The following is a 5,926-nucleotide window of genomic DNA, read 5'->3' as shown; positions in this document are numbered from 1 at the left end:
AGAAGCAGACCCCCCGCTGAGCAGGGAGCCCGATGTGGGACTCGATCCCGGGACTCCAGGATCATGACCTGAGCCAAAGGCAGTCGCTTAACCAACTGAGCCACGCAGGCGCCCACCGAGGTCTCTTTTAAATGCAGAAAGGGGATATGAGCCAAGCTTAAAGGACCACACAACCTCATCAAGCCAAGGGCTTGGGATCAGACAGGTCGTTGATATATTGTTTTGCAAAGAAAAGAGAAATACGATTTGGTAAAGCAGTTACATGTGGGTAGAAGAATAAAAAAGAATAATTCAAAGATATCACCACCGTTTCCTTTGTAGGAGCAGAAGACAATGGTAGTGGCATTGATAAGTGATAGCAAAAGAATGCTTTGGACCATATTGAATTAGCAATGATGGCAGAATATTTTCAATATCCTGGAGGATGTTGGAGCTACAGGATCAGAATTAAGTAAGATTTGGGGATATACAGTAGGATCATTAGGTTAGAGGTGATAATGGAAGCCATGAAATGGAAGAGATCTCAGAGAGATTGATGTGTGCTATTCAAAATTAAGAGGTTATAGAAAGCCAAAGATAGCTGGGGAGAAGAGGAAGCAGGGAGCTAGGAGGAGAGCCAAGAAGTTAATGTAATGGGAGGCCAAGAAAAAGCGTCATCCAGTAAGTGATTGATCAACAGTGTCAAATGCAGCAAAAATACAATGGAAGAAATAGATAAGGAGGAGCCTACCAAATTTGTATTAATATGTGTATAAAGTATTTTACTTTTGTATATAGACTTCCAGAATTCAAACATCATGGTCATAATCAAATAATAATCTTGTGACAAATGCAGCAGCAACAGAAAATATTTATATCCTTTTTAAAAAAAGATTTTATTTAAGTAATCTACATCCACCGTGGGGCTCGAACTTACAACCCCAAGATCAAGAGTCGCATGCTCCACCGACTGAGCTGGGCAGGTGCCCCTATATTCTTAAAGATATTCCTAAAGAGTTTACAGTCTAAAAGGTAAGGCAAAGATTTGACTAGTACAAACACATATGCAGATTGAACAATTATGACAGTATTTGCACAGCATGAGATATTTCCAAGTTCTGGCTTATGAGCCTTTAAAAGCCTATTTGATAAAGATAAATTTGAATTTAAGCAAAAAATTTGGATTGTTCCTTAGAGTTCAACATAACCCAAATGCCCCCTGTGGAGACTAAGCAAAAAGAACTCAACATCTAAGACATATATTTTAGAGAAGCACTAGTATTTAACACCCTCTTCGCAAAACCTAGCACTTAAAAACCAAGTGGGTAATTGGTAACTTGTATATCTGATGCTGGTGCTTTGCATTAAAATATCACTTATTCTGACGACTGGACATTCTTATTCTTCAGTATCTTTCAGCAGCCTTTTTCTGGGAATTTCTTCCTGGCTACCTACCTCTGAGATGTCTAGATTTCCTCCAACTTTCCCTCATTTTTCTTCTTTGCTCTTACATAGCCCTCAGTTGCTGTCCATTTCTTTGTTGCTTGCACACACAATTCCAGCTATTTCTCTGTTTTACAAGTCTTCATCTTTTACCTGTGGGACTCAGGAAAGTTATGCAATCATTAACCAGATAGAAATGCTTTCCTTCTTTATTTGAAAATAAGGTAAACAGTTGCATAGAACTTATGGAAGAAAGAAACCAAAAATGTAGCACAAATTCCCTCTCTATTTTCTGTGTATTTATTTATTTATTTATTTTTTTAAGCATTTCAGTTATTTTTAGTTAAAGAAATACAGCCTTTTCCAAGGGTGACAAAGTGAACTGAAGGTCAGGAGGAAGTAGGGTGTGGGCTGCTCAAAGCTCTTGCTCCAAAATCTGGAGGTGAGGAAAGAAGGCCCTCCCAAGGATTCAAGGGTGATTGGCCAGCAGAGGGATGACTTTGATGACTTTGGTCACTGGATTGGTCTAAGTAGGCTCTAAGGTGATTTCCACCTGCCAGTTGGTTGACATGATTAAACATTATTATTCTTGGGGGCTGTTAAATTAAGGAATGATGCAGGGAGTCAAGAGAATGGTTTATTCAGTTGGATTCTGAATCACAATCAGGAAATAGTCTTTATCTGGTGCAATCATAATTTCATTTTTCTTGGAGCGAATTCAAAGGAAGGTGAGGTCATTCTGGAGGTCGATTTCACGCATTGTGCTCCGGGCCTTCAAGATGAAGTTGTGCATGAGGTTGGCATACTGTGTGGTGGTGGGATTGCCCATGGTGCTCTTGATGGGAATGCCTTCTGTGTTCACCACGATGATGCCCTGTACTCCCTTCTGGCTCTGAAGTCGCTTCAGTGTCTCCTCCACCTCTGCCATCTCCAAACAAACCTTTATTTTTTGTTTTTTTTAATTACTGAAGCTCTGTCTGAAGATGAGCTCATTGATAATGTGTGGTGGTGACCTTGACAATGAATCTAGTAGGACTCCAACCCTAGGGAGTGCAATTGACCATGGCCTCCAGCTGTTGCGCTCTGAAATCTATGGCAGCATTTACACCAAGGTCTGGCTTCCCATGGGCTTTTTCCAGCCAGCAAGTGAGTGTGGCATGAATACTAAGGCAATTTCAACCCTGGGAGATACTGGACCCCTCTGATGGATGACTTTGGCTCCAGGATTCTCCGAGGTCTTGTTGAACTTTCCTTAGACTGCATGGCATTCTAGGATGTTTTGACCCCAGCCTTCTCTCCTTCCCTTGGGGTCAGTCTTGCATGACTGTCTGGCAGCTTGTCCAGCTTTTCCTGGTTCCCTCACCATTTTCTATCCCAGACCTTGCTCCTAATAAAATTCTTACACAGCTAATCCTGTCTTGGTGTGTGCTTCTCAGAGGACTTGGACTGATACACACACATACCTAGTAGAAGAGCAAGTCTTACAATTCCATGGGTCTTAAATCTTGGTCTTCTTATTTGCATTTGGTTCTACTCATACAACCTACATCAAAATAGTTGAATGAAAGTGATCTTATTTACAAAGGGACTGATGGTGGCTAAACAAGCAAATCTGGTGAAGAGTCAAAAAAGTTTTTACTGAGACTTGTGTTCAGAAAGTCAAACGCTGGAAGAACTTTGCTAAAACTGTTACTCACTTGGTGTTATATTCCTCCCTCATATTCACATATCACAGAAGCGATAGGATTGAGTGAATGGATATTGGTTGTGTAGGGTCTGATTCTCTGGTCTCTAACAGGTTTATTCAACATTGTCTGCATATTTGAGGGAAAAGACTGACTCAGTATTACTATGAAATTGTTCTGACTCAGAGAACAGAAAGTTAGAAATATTTGTTTTCTACAAATGATCTATAAAACTGAGATAAAATTTTTTACTTATCAGATGAGCAAATATTTAAAAGATTGATCTTATCCAGTGTTGGTGAGGGGATAAGGAAATAAGCAACTTCTTTATTTTGTTAGGAGTATAAACAAGTAAAAACCTTTAGTAAAGTTAATTTGTCAGGATCTATCAAAATTAAAGACGGACATAATCTATGGTCAAGGGATCCTATTTTAGAATCTTTCATACAGTAATGTTTGTACAAGAATACAAAAATCTATATACAAGCATGTTCACTGGAGCTAATTATTGCATTGTTTTGTAATAACAGCACAGGAAGCAATGTAAATGGCCAGCAAGATGAAGTTGGTTATGCAAATTATAGAAGATCCCTACCATGGAATATCACACAGCTGTTAACAGGGCTGCCACTAGCCCAGAAGGCACCTTTGTGTAAGTCAGAAAAAGATAGCCCCTCTTCTGGGTGAACAAAGCCAAACGCCAGGAGGCACAATTTGATGAGTGAAGCATGGGCTAGATTTTAGCTTCTATTTTCCCCCGCTGCCAGGCGCTCACAGTTTGAACAATATTTAACAACCATGGCTATTAAAAATAATGAAATAATGTTTTATATTATAACATGGATGGCTGTTATGCTACTGTTAACCACCTTCCCCCAAGAAAAGAAAAAAATATATGTAAAAGAAGAGAGGGAAGTTGGAGAACGTATTATTTACTTCTTCATAATAAATTTCCCCAAAACTCCGTATCTCAAAACAGCAAATAATTGATTATCTCACAGTTTCTGTGAGTCAGGATTCCTGGCACAGCTTGACTGGGTCTTCTGGCTCAGGGCCTCTTGAAAGACTGCCCTCAAGGTGTTGGTTAGGGCTGCAGTTATCTCAAGGCTCGATCGGGGAAGGATCAGCTTCCAGGCTTAGATATGTGGTTGTTGGCAGGATTTCGTTCCTTCTCTGCTGTTGTGCTGAGGGCGTCATTTCCTCAATGGCTGTTGGCTGGAGGCCACCCTTGGTTCCTTGCTACATGAACTTCTCCATAGGGCAACTTGAAATGTGGCAGCTGGCTTCCCTTAGAGTGAGCAAGTGAGAAGTCAGAGTGTAGTAAGATGGGACTCACTGTCCTTTCTAACCTAATTTCAGAACTGACATCCATCACTTTTGCAGTGTGCTATTTGTTAGAAACAAGTCACTAGCTTTAGCCCACACACAAGGGGAAGAGGATCACACAAGGGCTTGAATACCAGGAGGCTGGGGACATTTGAAACCATTTTAGAATCTGCTCACCACAGAGAATATGCATTGTAACTGTAAATATGTAAATAGTTATCTCTGAGGCAGAGGATTGGAGGAGGTTTTACTTTTGTTAATATTATTCCACACTTAAAGTTGCAAGAATCATACAAGGACCTCTTAAATACATGTTCACCCAGATTAACCAATTGTTTCCATTTTGCCCCCATTGCTTTGTCATTGTTTCTCTCTGTGTGTATGTTCATGTAGGGTATGCATGTTATCTTTTTGTTCTGAACTATTTGAGAGTAAGTTGGAAATACAGTGTCCCTTTCTCTCTTAGTATCTCAGTCTTTATTTTTTAGGATTAAAGACCTTTCTTTACCATGCTAAAATGTTAAAATTAATCAGGAAAATAAACATTGAAACTATACTATTACAGACTCAATATTCAAATTTACCAGATTTCTCAAGAATCCCTTATAGCTATCCTTTTATTCTTGGTGCAGAATTCAATCCAGGATCGTGCATTTCATTTAGTGGTCATGGCTTTTGAGTCTCATTTAATCTGGAATGAGTCCTCAGTTTTTCTGTGTCTTTCTTGATTTTGACATTTTTAAAAGAGTACAGGCCAGTTATTTTGTAGAAAGTCCCTTAATCTGGATTTGTTTGGTGTTAGCTCATAATTAGATTTAAGTTATACACTTTGGGCCAGAATACTGCCAGAGCACTGTTACCATTAAAAGCACTGTTACCATTAAAAGCACTGTGCTTTTCATAAATGTATATTAATAAATATATTAACAAAATCTGTCACAATGAAGACTTACTTTTGTGTATAAAATGGAACATTTTAATACCAGAAAAAAAGAAACCCTCTTTCTCCATCTTTACCAATTGCACCAATCCTTCCTATGACAAATGACAGGATATTGCTTTTGGTGTTTACAGCGGACACTAACCATGAGCTTATTTATTTTGACCATCCTTCTAGTCATAGTATTCTCCTGGATGCTCTAAAGAAAAAGCCAGACAGGGCGTGGCAATCATCGGTGAAATGAATAAATACTTTGAAAATGAAGTTTTAACATAGGGAATGACCTACTAATCTTTAATGGCTATCGACTATGATACGGATTTCAGCTGGGATGCCAGCAAAAATTCAATTCTAGTACATGCCAACATTACCTGGCCAATGATAACATTAGTTAGAGATTCAGCTAATCTTCAAAGGATGAGAACTTCTAATTTTAGAACCAGCATTTATTCGCGCTTCCAATGAAGGTGTGGTTACTTTTAAAGACCGCCACTAGAGGAATGATGACTCAACTTATGGCAGCTTCATTTCTGGTGAGTGGAAGGAAGAAACA

General features: G+C 39.1%; 1 pseudogene; it reads right to left on the bottom strand.

The window, feature by feature from the left end:
• Window positions 1–2,059: 2,059 nt before the first annotated feature.
• On the bottom strand, window positions 2,060–2,356 carry LOC113932250 (annotated as a pseudogene).
• Window positions 2,357–5,926: the final 3,570 nt, after the last annotated feature.

This window comes from Zalophus californianus, chromosome 10 (assembly GCF_009762305.2).
Source record: "Zalophus californianus isolate mZalCal1 chromosome 10, mZalCal1.pri.v2, whole genome shotgun sequence".
Lineage (NCBI taxonomy): Eukaryota > Metazoa > Chordata > Mammalia > Carnivora > Otariidae > Zalophus > Zalophus californianus.
Note: the sequence above shows the minus strand (reverse complement) of the source record. Positions and strands in the feature narration are given on the sequence as shown.